The sequence below is a fragment of the Centruroides sculpturatus genome, unplaced genomic scaffold (assembly GCF_000671375.1).
Source record: "Centruroides sculpturatus isolate CEXI.00-Female unplaced genomic scaffold, Cexi_2.0 scaffold485, whole genome shotgun sequence".
Classification (NCBI taxonomy): domain Eukaryota; kingdom Metazoa; phylum Arthropoda; class Arachnida; order Scorpiones; family Buthidae; genus Centruroides; species Centruroides sculpturatus.
Window position 1 is genome coordinate 169,262 of NW_019384760.1, and position 18,080 is coordinate 187,341.

The 18,080-nt window shown below is 29.0% G+C and overlaps 1 long non-coding RNA gene across 1 annotated transcript; it reads right to left on the bottom strand.

Annotated features, from left to right (window-relative positions):
- Positions 1-8,911: 8,911 nt before the first annotated feature.
- Positions 8,912-14,292, bottom strand: LOC111628788. Its single transcript, XR_002757225.1, has 3 exons — positions 13,959-14,292; positions 13,461-13,554; positions 8,912-9,163 (listed from the first exon to the last, which is right to left on the bottom strand). It is a non-coding gene; the product is annotated as an uncharacterized LOC111628788 (long non-coding RNA).
- Between the last annotated feature and the right edge of the window lie 3,788 nt (positions 14,293-18,080).

Genomic DNA, 18,080 nt, shown 5'->3' on the forward strand with positions numbered 1-18,080 from the left:
TGAATTTTTAACTATTTTTTCCAATATTTAGTTAAAAATGTAGTCGATAGATGGCAGTATGAGAGATTATGGAAAGCCTAGTTTTGGGGTTCTTTTATTCTTATTAGTACCTCTTATCTTAGTTCTTATTCGTCTAAATATGCGTATCGTAATAATTTCGATACGAATTTATATATTTTTAAACATATTAAATGTATAAAATGCTCTATTCCTCTTTTCAATCTAATAGCTATTAACTAATTTTCGAAATAGAATGTAAGATTATCTGCCGAAATAAACAATATGAATATATTAAATATACAGTACTTTATCTCTATTCGATAGAAATTATTCCGACAAAATCAATAGCTTAACAATTAATCGAAAAATCTTTAAGCTCTATTTGTTGTCATGCTCCGTAGACGATTATTACGTCACCAGTCGAATTAGGCTGTGTATCGTTCGTTTGATTAGAGTGCTCACTACGTCATTTTGATGTCACTTTCTAAGCTTATTCATTGTAAAACTAAAAGAATAGCATCAAATGGACGCAAATATGGGGATTATCCAATCAAATGAATGTATTTTATATTTAAATTCTTGTTAGATCTATTGTAGACTGCAAATTATGTTAAAACTCTATGAATATGCAATCAATAACATATATTAAATTTCAATTTTTCAAATTATTTATTCTTTATACAAAAGATGCTCAATGAGCAAAATAAGCCACTCCCCAAATTAACAATAATAATAAAACAATTTAAATCTATACAAATAAATTTCATTTTTTATTTTTACTATTAAAATAATTTTAATTTTAAACTTTTTTCAGGAAAAATGTTTGACTTAAATTTATTATTATATAAATGAATTTCGATTGTCAAAATGACAATATTTGAGCTTTTATTCTTTTTATTTTCTTTTCGTATGCGACATGAATAAGCGTTGTATTATCCTACAATTTATTTAGTAGAAAAAGTGATAAGCAATGTAAAATCAGATTACATTGCTTTTTTACTTGTTTTTGTGGATTTATTCGATTTTTTTTTTAAATTTAAGGAATGCTTCATAATAAAAGATTAAATCAGTCTGAACATTTTTAAATTGCATCTTATGGGAATAAAAAATTTTTGATATCGAAAACAGTTTTTCTTAATTATTTTAACTTTCTTTCAATGATTAATCCACTTTTTTCTTTCCAATTAACATTCTTCATTTATGAATTGTGATAACTGAAGAATTTCATAAAGAAACTTTATATTGCGCTGTTTTTAATAAAATAAATTAGCTTACTTTTATGAAATATCGTAGCAATTCTTTATGTATTCAATTTTTAGAATTCAATAAATTCATTACGGAAGAAATTATTAAATCTTGTTTAAACATTTAAACCTTTTTTTGGGTATATGATACTCTTCTGTACAAATTACATAGTACATGACACAAAAACTAATGATAATAAATAATTTCTTTAATTTACTAAAATATTCGATAGATACAGAAGATACATTTTATGAGGAAAGTAATATTGAAATTTCAACTCCCGTTTGTAATTTCACTCGTTTTAGATTGTATGAAAAAAATGGTGAAAGATGAGCAACTCTACGATGGTTGACGAGGAATTACTTGCCATTAACAAAATCTTTGAATGACGAGGAATGAATGACGAGGAATTACTTGCCATTAACAAAATCTTTATAAGTAAACTAAAATCCTTTAACATCAGAATTACATATAAGTCCATACTATAATAGTATAAAATTTATTGTTTTATTTATGATGATGTTTACATCATGTATTTTTATTGAAACCACATTTTTCTTCAGATGCAAATGAACAACTTAAAGAACGAAAGCATGTCTTGCAACAAATAACCTATGAGAATAAATTTCAATGTTGGAATGTGCTTCTTGGATATCCAGGTGTTTTGTTTTGATATTAAAAACGAAATGTTTTTTACAAAATACACAATAAACAAATTTGTACAAATGTTACTCTTCCTCCCGGACTTCTCTAAGTGATCACTTCTAATTGGTCTCGTTTTTTGATTTCATTTCATTTAGCTCATCAATTTCCTTGAAATTTCTGAAAAAAAAAACTTTTTCAAAACTTCTTCACTTCTTACCTTCTATACTTTCTATAATTATAATTATAGAAGTAAGATCCTTAATTCTACTTCTAAATTTTTCAAGCTGGAATGAATACCTTCAATTTCACCTAATCTTTCAATCTGCATTTTCTCTTGAAGCTTCTTAGTACTTTTGTTTGGTTTAACAGAAAAATGGATTTATTTCAAAATCTTTTCAATAATGGTCACAATATATGATCTTTTACTTTCAGGATCAATATATTTATCTGCAAAAATTGTAGCAACATCACGAAACGTAGATTCTAATTGTGTCTACCTTTCTTTTTTCTGATGCTTGAAGTTTTGTTAACAAAATCTTTTTGTAAATTTCTGTTTGAATATCAGTATCAAAATCTCTAATAAGCAGTTCTTTTTTAGCGACTTGTTTTTTTAAAGACATTAATAGATAGACCTATTGCATATGTGAGACAAGCAGAGGGTCATGGGTTAATCGCTCCTGACCAGTTACACTGCACAGGCGGTAAAACCCGGTCTCGGAGTCGTCGGATGGCTAGGAGGGCAAAAAGTGAGTGGGGAGTGCGTCGGTAAGCCGGCAGGCGTTCTTTCAGAGACAGGAGACAGGTTTAACAAATAACAAAGCATTCATTGAATAACTAAATCTAAGTTACAGGAGACAAAAATAAAACTAAGGTTAAATGCGGTTACTAGACTATTTACATATAATGCGCGACTATTCTCGTCTATGTCGCTTGCCTAACTTTAGGGAGAGAGAGAGCAATTTTACAAGTTCTAAAATATCCTCTTAATACCTCTCGGAGTAATGGAGAGTTGGCGCATCGTCTGTATGGAAGAGGTAGTAGTCCTTTGTGCCTTCTGTCCGGTGTCTTCTCCGACGGAATCCAATTCCTTTGTATGGAGATCGACCGGCACAAGTACAGAAATAACTTCCGTGTGCTGACCCGCGCTGAGCTTCCGGGGCTCGAGCTTTTATTCAATGACTCCTTTTTTATCATGTGACTCCTTTCAAGCGATAACTTGTCGCTTGAAAGGAATCACATGATCGTCATATGTTGACAATAACGGTGCATTCTTGACACCTATGTGTCAACTTTCCCATCTAATTGTTATAACAAACGGTGATCTCCGATATAATTCTCACCAGGAGCGTTTTTTCTATCGGAGTTGCTTACATTTTTTTTTTTCCGACAACTGCGTTAAATTCGCGGATTTCACACATATGTTTGAAGAATTTCAAATTCTTTTCTACTTTCATTTTCTAATTCATTACTTTATTGTTATAACAAGCTATCTCGTATCGTTTTCTTTTCTTTATCTTAATGATTGAAACATTCATTGGCCTAATCTATTTTTTTTTTTTTAAGCGAAAATCGACATATTTAATATTCTTAAAATACTTTACAAAAAAATAACATTTGTAAAACACAAAGAAATAACTCAAATAATCATTATTTTAATAAAATACGTCATAATTTTAACCCCAAACACAAAAAATGAAGAAGTTTAAGTCGAACTTCTACTAGCCATGCTAGATGTAGCGAACGCCATTATCAACCTTCTAGAATTGCCAGATGGCGGCGCTCGACGTCCGACGTTCACGTTTTGGGCTGAAAACGTCGGCCACAACTTTTTTAATAGTCATTTACATATTCCTTCTTGAATCATTTGGTGCAAGTTTTAACTATCTCGTGTCAACATAACGGGTATATTGAAGATTTAGTGCGCTTATGTTTCAAGTAATGGTTACAGAAGAATAGAGGAAAGATCGAACAACGATGTTCAGTGAAATTTTATATGAAATTGAAAAAGAGTACAACTGAAACTTATGATGAATTAAAAACTATACCTAGTGCGGACGTTCTGTCGAGTGCTTGTTGACAGAAAATGTTTTCAGGAGGCAAAGAGGGGTTGGCGAAGGATGAGTCAAGATTAGGACAACTTTTAACTTTGACTTTGGGTAACAATGTTAAACGTGTACGGACTGTCATTCTTCAAGATCGATGAATGACAATGAGAAGTCAAAGGTCGTCATTTTGAAACCATCGTGAACATTCAAAAAGCTGTAACCGATGTGCAACAACTCGATGAAAATGGCTTTCAGAAACGCTATGAGGCATAGAAAAAGATGAAATAAGTGTATTATGACGGAAGGGGATTACTTTGAACAAAATTAACATTACAACAACTTTAAATAATTGATTTGTAATAAAATTAGTCTCATTACTTTTCAATCAGACTTCGTAAGCTGTTATTATTACAGAAATCGTTTTTAGCCCTAAGTATAATTAAATTAATTAAAATATCTATAACCATAAGGTAGATAATAGTAACGGCTTATCACACCAATGATAATGGGCACAAACGCTCAAGAATCAAAGTAAAAACATTTAATAAAACAAAAAGGGTGTACAATAAGATGATTACATAAGTATAAAAACCGTAAAATTCCAAAATGCATTTCGGACTATTTTCCAATTGAAAAATAGTCCCTCATCAGTTGGTAATAGCGAGAGGTCTTAGTATACTTAAAAATTATACAAGGTGAAAAAAATATTAAATTTAAAATTAAACTTAAAACTATGCCTAAAGCTATACAATATAAAGATGAAACCATCGCCATGACTGTATGAGCAGTAAGCATTATCAATGTAGACAGGAGTAATATTTCTTCCTAACGTTGCATGGTAACGTGACGAACAGGGTGCTGATACAAAAATAGTTATGAATTAGCCGAAATATTGGTTAACAGTTATGGACTAATGTTATACAGTCAGTTTAAATTATGTACATACCAAAAACAGTAGGACAACAGAGTTGCAGGTTCAGACATTTCTGCAAGATGCAGGGAGCGGTTACAAAGGAGGTGTGTTACCTTACACATCTGGAGCACAAGTGGTGACAACATATGATGCAGCCAGATGTCATTGTTAATTTTATCTATTTCAACCTTTAATAGATGAAGGCCCATGCACAAATATCAATTGGGATCTAGGCAAATTATTCTTTAAATGTAACATTACTATTACAGAAATCGCTTTTAACTCATAACTATTTTTGTATCAACACCCTGTTCGTCAAGTTACCATGCAACGTTAGGAAGAAATATTACTCCTGCCTACATTGATAATGCTTACTGCTCATACAGTCATGGCGATGGTTTCATCTTTATGTTGTATAGCTTTAGGCATAGTTTTAAGTTTAATATTTTTTTCACCTTGTATAATTTTTAAGTATACTAAGACCTCTCGCTATTACCAACTGATGAGGGACTATTTTTTCATTGGAAAATAGTCCGAAATGCATTTTGGATTTTTACGGTTTTCATACTTATGTAATCATCTTATTGTACACCCTTTTTGTTTTATTAAATGTTTTTACTTTGATTCTTGAGCGTTTGTACCCATTATCATTGGAGTGATAAGCCCTTACTATTATCTGCCTTATGGTTATAGATATTTTAATTAATTTAATTCGTAAGCTGTGTTAAAAACCCTATTACATTTTTCAAAAGAAGTTTCCCAAAAAGTCCACCAACGAGTTGCTTAACTTTCTCGGCGACATTTGGTGGCGCCATATATTATCATATTTTACTAAAAACGTTTTTGCCATTTTATAATAGTTCAAAATATAAAAAGCTTAATTTTCAGGGTAGGAATGAGTTTTATAAAAAATTTTAAATGATAATAACGAGTAAAATTGTCATTAAATGTGACCCTACTGGAGATACTACACGATCCCCTTTATTTCCCCACCCCTCGACTATTCATCAAAGAGGGTGAACAAAATCGTGCTCTCCACACACTAATATTCTAACATACAGAAAAAAACTCGAATTTTTTTGCATTTCTCAACATTTCAACATGTCCTTAGTCCAAAAATGCAAAAATCTTGGGGAGGATTATTTTTTGACCGATCGCCATACTTTCCCTCTATTATACAAGGTAGATTTAAAAAGTTCGCGGAAAAGTTGTTTATTTTCTTAGTGAATGAAGCCCAGATACCCAGACAAGGAGCCAAATTTAAATTTCGATATTTTTACTACAGTAATGAGTTTATAAAAAATTGATTCGGGGTTTCCTGTTGGTAGACCCCAGGCAATTGCTCTTCTTGCCCTTAGGATAACGCGCCACTGATCCATAGTCATATTCTTTAATATTTTACGAACTCTAGTGCAAGAGATTTCTTTTGACATTTTGGACTTTACAAATGCACTATAGCTTTATTAACATTTACACAAAAAAGTATCTCGAATCTTACATGAAATATAAAAGTACGAGTATAATCGAATTGAGTACAGTATTAAAATTAAACTCTAGTGTCAAATTACTCAGTATTTAATTATTAATAGCAAAAGTAATGTGGCCCAATTTTAATCCTCCAATCGTATGGCTTTAATTAAAATTAAATTAAAATATAATCTAAGTCGGTATTAATTAATTAAATAACTGTATTTATTCAGACCGTGCTAACTTTTGCTGAGCTTTGCATTATTACTGGTAATTGGCTAGGAGGTAGTTTCGTATTAAACGGCAGTGGAAACGTTGGAGACTCAATCGCACGTTAGTTAGATATTAAGAAAGTTTTGGGAAGGGTTGGACAGACTAAGTTTTTGATGAACAATCCACAAACGATATGGAATGTTCGAGACAGACATGTTATTGCTATCATTCGAATTAGCCCACTTAACACTATGTTAAAACGTCAAACGCTAGACGGCCGGATGACCGAGCGGTCATGTTGTCAGTTTACCACTCTGAGGAATCTGGACTAGATCGTAGAATTAGTGGATACAATTTCATTCATTATATAAATGTTCGTAAATTATATAAATAAGTTTATGCAAATGAGTGTCTAGATTGCAGTTGAGGTACTGTACAACATAACATCCAAAACTCACTCAAAAAACCCGAAACAAAATGGAAAATAAATAACATAACTAATGGCATAACTATAATAATAACTATGGCCTAAATAAAAATAACACAAATTTCCATAATAAGACTATAGAAAAATTTTCTTTATTGATATTTCAACTTAATTTTAAGTAAATATTATTGAATTACTACAAATAGTAGTTATAATTTCTATGTGTAATAATATTGTTTTTTATAATGGCCAGATGGCCGAGCGGTCAAGGTGGTAGCCTACCGCTCTGGTGAAGCCACGATCAAAACCGAAAAATTCCCAGGAATTTTTTGGGACGTGGTCCGACCGGATATGTCGGGTCCCGTCCCTAACCACCCAGCCGCTCCATTGTGTGTTTAACCGAACCCATAATGGGCCCGCTAAAAGAGGCCCTCTTAGCGCTCACAGGGAGAAAAGAATTTTTAAAAAAAGATGTCAAAAAGCTATAAAAGCGATGATCGTCAACCTGGATCATGTGGTTCATCTGACGTCGCGTCAAAATCTGATGGCCTTACGGTCCCGCTTCTTACATTTCAGGATTTGGTCGCTTTAGATTCCATTTTCAAAATTCCAGATAGACTTACTCCGGGGTTAAGCGAAGAGTCACATGTGGATTATCGGTTTCTATAACTTTCTTAACTCCTATTGGCATGTGCTAAAGCTCTCATGCAGGGCCGGATCATCGCATAGACAAATATCTAGGGCCCTGTCTATCTTGAAAAGATTAGTAAATAAGATAGTTTACTTTTCTGTTGGACAACTGTATATAGTAGCCAAATAAAACAAAAATATATTGCTTTTTATATGGTTATTGTGAATTCTAAAATCTAAAGAAAATGTGTTCTTATGTTTCTTCTTATTGAAAGTAAAATTCATTCTCAGTATTAAAACGTGTAAAAATTATTTACGAAACTCACTGAGTAAATCAAAATTAAATTCTTTAGTTGTTTTATACATGAAACAAAATGCGTTGGATAATATTAATTATGATGAAATAATTAATAATTTTGTTGACTAGAAAACAGAATTTTTAAATAAAGTTTACTCGTATTTATATACCTTATATCTGCGCAGATAAGACGATAGTTATATCATAAAAAAAGACCCCCAAAATCCGGGGTCGTCTTATAGGACACATGCAAAAAAGATTAGATTGAAATTTATATAAATTAAAGTCATTATAAAAAAAACGGAAAAACCGTAATTATTTACTAGTGGACTAGAGAGGAAAAACCGTAATTATTTACTAGAGAGTAGGGTATGTCCACAAAATAGAATATCCCATACGACGTTTTTTTGAATAGTCAAGGTCATTACCCGAATGCCCGAATCAGTGTGAATGTTTGCAACAATCGCACGGCAGTGCTGTCAGATGCAAAAAAAAAATAAAATTTGAAGTTCTTTCAAACAATTACGAATAGGACATTATATACGCTATACAATGTTATTATCCAGATGATGATCGTTAATCTAAATTCATAGGCCGTTGATAGTTGGGGGTCGTCTTATAGGACAAATATATGCTAAAACTTCGACGAAAATTTATACCTCGTCTTATCTGAAGGTTGTCTTATCTGCGTAGATATACAATATTTACTTTTTAAAAAGTATCTTGGCTTTCATTTAAATTATCTTTTTCATTATTCAATTTATCTTTCATGGGTAATAAAATATTATATTATTTAAATATTAACCAAAAAAATTAAACAATTAATATTTTAAGGTAATATTGTTATTGTATAACAAGTTTTGTTAGACATTTAATAAAATAAATTTCAATTTTTTTAAATTTATAAACTGTTCAAACTTTTATAGAAAAATTAAAATTTATTGTTGTATATTAAATACTTTTTATCAATAAAAATTTAAGATTTGTTTTAGTTTCTCACATTATTTAGTTTAGTTTTATTTATTATTTTATATTTTTTGTGTGCTCTATTTCTTGTGGGAGAGAGAGGGGCCCGGTAAGAAGAAAATGTCTAGGGCCCCAAAGTGGGTTAATCCGGCCCTGTTCTCATAACATCCCAACTGTCTCATTCACAGCGGGGATCTTGTCAAAAGGTATTCCGTCTAATTCAGGAGTGTGGCCACTTGAAGTATATTAGTGCCCCGTACTTCGAATTTACTTCATTCCAGGAGACCGTTCGAACTCCGAATCAATTTTTTTTTCTATTAAAAATAATGGAAAATGAATTAATGCATTCCCAGATCCTAAACAATACTTATTTCGATAAACTTAAAACAGTAAACACACATAATTTAAGGTAAAAACAATACAATTTAATTACTTAAATAATAAATTAAAATACTAAAACAATAAATAAAATACGTAATTGCTGTATAATATAATGCAAATTACATTTAGGCAACTGTTCGTACACCGAAGACGGCATCTTAAACGTCCGCTGCACATATACTGCTTTCGTACTTCCAATAGATAAATTCCTTTTCATCTCAATAGTCGATAATACAACCTTTACTTGTAAAGGTTGTATTATCGACAAGTAAAAGTTATATTAGTTTGAACGGAAAGTATAGCGTATTTGTATTTTAAACAGCTGTAGTTACTTAACATAGATATGTGATTATAATAGTTGTGAAATTTAACACATTATTGCTTAAAAGCTTATTTTAAACATTTTACTTCATATTTTGAATAAAATCAAATTGAAATGTTTTCAGATAAAAAGCATATCCGGCATATTTTGCTCCGAAAAAGATATAACGCCGTACAAATAGTAAAAAAAGAAAAAAATTCGTAATATGTATAGGGAAGATGCTCCTAAACTTCAAATGCTTCAAATGTGGGTTAAAAAGTTCCGTTCAAGAAAGTTTGAACTAAAGGATACAAAATGTACGGGTGCTCAAAAGCTATTGGGAAAGAAAAACTACAAGAAGAAATGTTAAAAATCGACGAATAACAATTTATATATGTATATAGTGTGTTTTATACGGCATAAATAAAGCGAAAAAGGTGTTGAAAACACGAACGTAATGTAAATGAGAGTGAGAGACGACTTGGGCACACAACAAATGGCGTTTACGCAGAGAACTCATTTTTTCACTACGAGCACAGTTTGAACTTTTAAGCATCGTTCGAATTCCGAAGCGAATTTTTATCAAATTAGCATTTGAACCATGAAACATTCGAAATTAGAGTTGTTGGAAGTACTAGGTACCACTGTATAACCAAAATCGATCGTCTTATCGAGTAAATATCGGAAGAATAAATATGAGTTCGAAATTCAAAAAATTTAAAATTTTTTGCGAAATTCTGGGAGTCTCTCGGAGAATCCGAGAGGGTTGGCTACGCTATGTAATTTGGAAATACAAAATCCCTTTTTATTTATTTATTGTCATTTATGTTCAAATTTTGCTTTCAGTTTCTCGGTTGATGGCTATGAAAATACTGTATTTCAAATTAATTGTCATTCATTTTTCTGTTAGATAATAATACGATTACCCGAAAAATTGATCCTCGTGAATTTAATCAACAGATTTGGAGAATTCTGGAAATTGAATGGAGACAAGACAATCTGTTCTTTTAGCTAATCATTTTAATCATCTTTCAAATCATTTTAATAAGAGAATTAACATTTGTTTTGAAAACATAAACAGTATTTTATAACAATTCTATCTTTGATATTTTGACAATCTTTTAATAACAGTTGAATTAAATTGCATACCATCAGAAATGAGGATTGTATTTTTATGACAAATTGAAAGAATATGAAACAACGATGATAGTTTAATGATCTCACCAATATAGCCTGTAAATATTATATATTTTAATAAATAATTTTATTAGATAATACTGAATATGTTGAAATCATAGGCTTAGATTTTGTTAATTTAATAATAAAATTAATATATACTGTACTGTACACAAGTTTTCGTTAAACAGAAACAAATTTCGAGTCCAGATTTTTTTTTTTTTCGATTTTTTCTGGAGATGAGATTTTCCTTATTCTTTTAAGAAATTTCTTTCTATCATGATAATAGCATGTTTATTAAATCTGTTTTAAAAATTTTCATTTGGAACAACGAATACAATTGGGATTGAATTAAATTGAATTGATTGGACAAGGCAACGCAACACGTGGACGATCTGATAGGGAGGGAATGCCTCTTGAGAAGATAGATATACGAGACCTTTATGAGAGATAAGCTCCTATTTAGGAACTAGACACTTGAAGAAAACCCGGAAAACTTCACATTGCCAACTTGTTAATAAGGTGTGAACATTCATTGGCCACTGGAAGCAAATAAATTCCAGAGCGAATGCTACAATTTTTCGCTATACAAACATTTTGTAGTCTCCAGCATTTTTAAGACTTTTGAATAATTTTTTTTTAATAAAAATTTGTAATGCGGAAAGCATATCATGCTACCTTCAAGAAGACCCGATTTTTAATCACTTTTTGGATGGACTTTTGTTGTCAGCCAATAGTAGTCTATACAACATTAGGGATGTAGCCAGAATTTCTGAGTGTGGTCACCGCCGTTATGGGCTGATCGCTTGCGTAGACTTGGCATAAGTGGGCACGCTAACATAAAAACGCAATATTTGGTCTACGAACACTATGAATACATTATTGTGCAAGGAGCAGCTGTAATCTGTATGGCAGCTTCTTGCATGTCATATGCAAACCAGTGGTAATTTACACATGATAATGCTCAATAAATAAGAAAAGGCTGAAAAACAACAATTATTGAATTTTATTCTTCTTTTCCTCGTGACTGTCCATGTAGCCTGATATTTGAGTCTGTTTTTCTGTTTCATCTAGTGGCCAACTGCTTATGATAGGCTATTCTTTTTTTACGCTGTTAACTTTTAAACTTGAGTGGAGCGGCAATCGTGGCTGGCAGAGTGAGGGGCGGAAGAACTATTAATATAAATGTATCATTTTTTGGCTGCAATTTGAAAAACTTGTAGACCTATAAATTACCATTGTCGTCTGTCCGTCTGACTTTCCTTAATCTCGAGAACAGAGTTAGATAGATGAAAGACGAGATCAGATATGGAAAGATTAGTGGAAGGAGGCCCCGGATTAACTATATTCGAACTTCCGGAATGGACTGGAAGTCACATTATTTCAATTCAAAAAGTTTCCTCTGAAAAGAGTTAGATATGTGACCGGCACGACTCTATTGATAACGGAAAAGTATGATGTAAAGGGACAAGACACTACATCTGAAGTGGAGAGCATATATTTTAAATGAAATAAATTAAAAATATGATTAAAAATTGTAGCCCGGCATTGTGACGATGTCATAATAAATAATTGTTTGTTTATTTTATAAAAAAATGAAGCATTTAGATTAATAGGTAATTGTCGTTAAAGAATTACATTTGAATATTATTTATCATGACAATTTATTAATACTAAATTTTATCAAGTTGATAAGTATTTTTTAATTTCAGTAAATTTTATAAAATTTTACCATATTACACAATTTTTTCAGGTGTAAGTTATAGGTAAGGATAATTTTCATTCATGAAATATTTTATGGCTTAACTAATGAAAATTAATATTGAATGAATGAAACGTAACGAAGAAATCACTTCTTTTTTCTGTTTTTAAATAGAATTACTGGTTGTATTTCAAAATTAGTAATCAGCTTTTGCCTCATAACTGCAGAACTATCATAAATTTGATTGAAATTTATGTAGCGATAATGTCACAGCTTCCAAAAACTTAATCTCACTTTTTAAACGATTAAATATTTGATGTTTGATTACAATGAATTCAAAAATACATAATTAACAAAATTTTCTTTTATATAGATTTTTTCCAGTTAAATTTTATAGAAACATTCTATTTAATAGTTTCAAAAATTACTTTTCCTAGTAATGCTTCATGCGATGTACAGTACAGTACTGTACTGGACATAATTAATTAAAAGTTAATAGGCAAAATATTTAAACTTTAAAAAACAATACTATATTATTCAACTGAAATTTAATACATTTGGAGACACTAAGTGCTAATAAATTTCGGGAACCGTTGAGTATTTCATTTTATATTTAAGATGTAATTGGAATTTAAGATAAAATTTATTCTATTTGGGATTCTTTAAAGATTCTCTCAAGCGCTTAATTTACGTACTTTACAGTACGTAAAAATTCATCATTTATTTTGCTTCCTCTAAACAATTACATTGTTTCTAAACATTGTAAAATATTTGAATTTTACAACGTTTCAGATAATATCGACGTATCTTGTTTCTTTTCCTTTTTATTGAGCGAAACGAGGTGCTTTATTCTTTATTAAACATTACATTAAAGTGAAATACGATGATATTTTTAAAATCAAATTACAAAAACGTATTGGTTACAAAATTTTCATAGTTTCATAGATGTGAAAGAGTTTTTACTTAAATATATAATTTTATTGATAAATATATATCCTATTGATAAATATATATCCTATTTATAAACCATTAAATATCTGGATCTACATACCATGATGGATGATTGATTATTGAACCATTCTCATCTTGACAACAATGATTTTAATGAAAATTTATTTCTGTCTTTAGAAACCACCAAACGTGTTCTAAAATTTTAAGTCATATTTATTTATTTTTAAAATTTTTTTAATTTAAAAAAAATATAAATTTAATGAATATGATTTTAATCGTAAAAATTTTAAAATTTTAAATCGAATAATTTATTCAGTTTATTATTTTTTAGACTTATTAATTCTAGATAAATTTTTAAAAACCGATATACTGTATAATTGTTTTAATTGTACAAACTTTTCGTTCTAAGTTTTTATTTTTTACGTTAATATTTTTTAATATAAACATAAAAAATAAAACTTATATTAAAACGTAATATATACATACATATACATACCCATATTTTTCCATGCCGTCTCCTCTCTGTATATCTCTTCATAAAAATAACAGAACTATTATTTATATTTTTGATTTTAATATATGATAAGCGTATATTTACTTGATAACTAAAATTTGCCGTTAAGAACATAGTGAGTGCTGTACATAGGATCCTCTCTTTTCGGTTGGTTCGGCATTTTGCAATGTATTTTCCATAATAAAATAAAGTTCACTATACGATAAATATTCATTTTAATATTAGCTTAGGATTGCTAACGACCGGACCATGCGGGTAAACATAATTGGCATAATTAGCACATTTTTAAAAAGATTTTATAATGTTTAGTTATTTATTTACTTAGTATTATATTGGCCTATATAAATAAAAAATTATTTTTTATTATAAAGAGCACATTTTAAAGAAGAAATAGCTTAGTTCTGTGACGATTTTTCAACTTCTGAAGTCTCGGAATGAATCATTTAAAACACAATACTGGGTTTACATTATCGTACTGTGATGTATCTGGAACTCTGTTGAATTTTTAATAAAATTTCCAATTAAATTAAAACTCATTGAAAAATAGTAGGCCTATTTTCTTCTCTTGAGACGAAGAAAAACTTTTTTAACTTTTACTTACCGATTAATATTGTAATTAATATCTTAAGATTACTCACTGTACTTTCAATATATTTATAAAGAACAATAGTAAAATTCCTAGGGAGAAAAGGATAAAGCTCAAATTATGTAATTGATAATTACAATTGAACACTAATAGTGCCGAATATCACTTTCATTTTGTATATAATTATTATGTTCTCCGAAAATATTATTAATTTTTTTTCTTTTTATCCATAAAAGTATTTAGATTAATATGTTTAAATTTATAAAATAATCACATATAGATAATTATAATTACATCATGTTTAAAATTATTTCATAAAATGCATTCGTAATAAGAGATTACATAAACGTGCATTTATTAGTTAATTGATTATTATTTAATGGTTATAATTTTTTATACATTATTAATATAATTAGCCTAAAAACAGATTTTCCCGAAGTCTCAGATTTATAGACCGATGTATTACTATAAAAATAATTATTCGGATAATAATAAATAATAAACTTTGCTTTTTTTTCCTCTACAAAAAGTCTAACCGATTATACGAGCGAAAATAATAAAAAAAATATTGAGATTGATGAAATACTCTAAATTTTCGAAAGTCAATTTAATTGTAATATTATATTATTTTAATATAAATAATTTCTTAAACAAGTTTCACCAGATTTTCTAAACAAGTGTCGAAAACTCGTTTCAGTTAGTTACCTCCCATTTAGTGTACTGCAGAACACGTCATTATCCAAGGATAAGGTTCGAACCCCCGGGGGTTGCTCCCCACTGATTAACAAACCCTGTCCTAAACTAATATATCAATATTCCATATTATATTTTGGAAATTTATTTATTATTTGCTAAAATATAAGTTTAGCATATAAAAACCTTTAGTTCGAGTTAAATTTTAAAAAATGACATGACATCATTTTTTTTTTAGTAAAGTTGCATGCTTTCATTCAAATTAATTCTCGTTTATTAGTAGTAAACAAGAAAAAAATTAGTTAAATATTGCAAAATATTTTTCAACTCGCAGGTAGAATGTTCCTTGCCAATTGAACTTAATCGATGCGAATATAGTAGGATCAGTATACTGGAAGCAGTAATGATAGAATTAATATATCAATAAAATAATATTTGATACATTTAGCTTAACATTAATACAATGTATTCAACAACAAGCTAACTATTATTTAGTATTGATTATTATGTATTTAAATAGCTTTCATTCATAATTAAGCCCATTTAAATTATTGAAATGAGTCATAAATTATTATACAAAAATACAGTTAAAAATAAAAAGTATCTGATTATACAAATATCGAACATTTTGATCCAGTAAGTTTAAATATTGAAAAATATTTGGATTAAAAACTGTTTTAATTTATTATTTTATGTGGAAACATATGTAACTCGATCAATATAGTTTATTCGTATCTATTTCTATCCTATCAACTTAGTTGGAAAGTTCTATAATTCTAAATTTAAATTAACGAAAATACCAGACACACTTCAATAAATATTAAGAACATTGACTGTTTTAAAATAGTCAGCAAATTTATTTTGAAAATAACGATAAAACAGTAATGTAAGTAAACGTAATTCGAATGCATTTAGAAAATATTTCTAAAGAATATTGTTAATTTGTAAATGTAGATATTTATTGTTTATTAGATTTATAATACAAGACCTCAATACAGATATTTTAGTTCTATATTTATAAAAATATGCGTTATGTTTGATTGCTTATTATATAGTCATTAAAATAATCTAGTAATATAAAAATGATTTAAAATGAATATTTATAATAGAGTATTTGTTTATTTGTATTTAAGAAAATGATAATGTTAATAATAAACAGAATAACAGCACAAGAAAAACCCAGATAAACAAAAATTCCGGAAAATTCGTCTCGTCTTATCGACTCCCGACAAAGCCAGACTGCTGTTGTATTTTTCTTTCTTTCTTTTTTTTTATGAGTGTTTTCTTACTTTTCCCATTTAAAAAATTAATGTTGCGCTTATTATTAGGTCTACCAAAAATTTAAATGGCCAAAGTTCCTATTATTCATTAAAATTATTAAATATAGTTTGAAACAAATAATAAATAAATCGAATTTATCGAGTTAAGACAAACGAAAATATTGATTTGGATAAAATTTGATAAATAGAAGATAGAGATAGGTCTATTTGCTTTACTATTTAAATCCTACAATTTAACAAATTGAACAATAATGCACAAATAATAAATAAATATTATGTATTTAACTACTTTTATTATCGGTAAATATAACGATTAAACTATTTATTTAGATAATATTTTTTTCAATATCATAGTACAAATATCAGTTACAGATCCAAATATTGTAGTTATATTTATATGCTTATATAACATGCACATTAATTTGCAATATATTACAGTTAGATAGAATGCCACTTTGCGTACATGAAGGAAACAAAAATTTTTTAAAAGTGAATTTAATATTGGGCACGATACAAAACATATGTTAAAATAATCATGCGTAACAAAAAAAAAATATATATATATATATATTTCAAAATTAAAATTTGTTATTAAGAACAATAGGTCAGTGTGGAGAGTCTTACGTCATAGAAAGAATATCTGCAAGATCCCCCAATACGTAATATGACTGCGATTAGTATGCTATTGTCAGCAGGCAGAGGAAGGTTATCGATAGCTTCAGTTTTGTGGGGAAAAGTATGACGTCATGTCATGCGTCGGGGAAAGATGCGTAGTCAATTCCGGGTACCATCTCCAATATGATTCGACAAATCTGAACATTACGTCTTTGAAATTTTTGTTACTTGATTATTATTTTACTTACTTGATGATATTATATAATTTAAAATTTAATGAATTTATATAGATATATAAATATATATTTTAGACGTTGAAAGAGATTGTCGGGAATTTTATATTTTTAAATAAAATATTGACGGGACTGCGTGTAAGCGACTAAAACGGGGTTATGAAATTGTATATATTAACATTTCTTCTGTAATTTATGTTATTCAGATTTGACTTAATTATTTAGTTAAATGTATGTGAATATAAAAAAAAAATTTAAGAATTACACACAATTTTATTTAGAGCTGTTTCTTTTAAGGATATAAATTTATATGCCGATAGTTTCCATTCGCGGTTCCTTTTGGATAAATTCCAAATAATATACACGTAAAATTCGACTGTTAAATGAAAATAATCAAACGCGTATGGGAATTATATAAATGATAATCGATAAGGTAATTAAAATAAAATATCTTAAACATTTTAAATTTACTATAAATATGTTACAATTTCAGAAAGGTCCGTAAAGTTTTTTATATTCGATTTAAAGTTTTTAGAATCGAATAAATAAAGCCATTTCGTACGAATGATGTATATAGGATTTTTCTTAGATTATTATATAGACTTTCGATGAATAAATCTTTAAATGAACTTCTTAAAGGACCCGCAAGCATCGAAAGGTGTAAGTGACCCTTTGTGTGTCATTCATCTCGTTCTTATCGATTAATATCTATTGATTGGCGACTAGAGAAGTAGCGTGTGAGCACATCTTTTCTCTCATTTGCCGACACATTACCAATCAACTTCTGATGTCTATTACG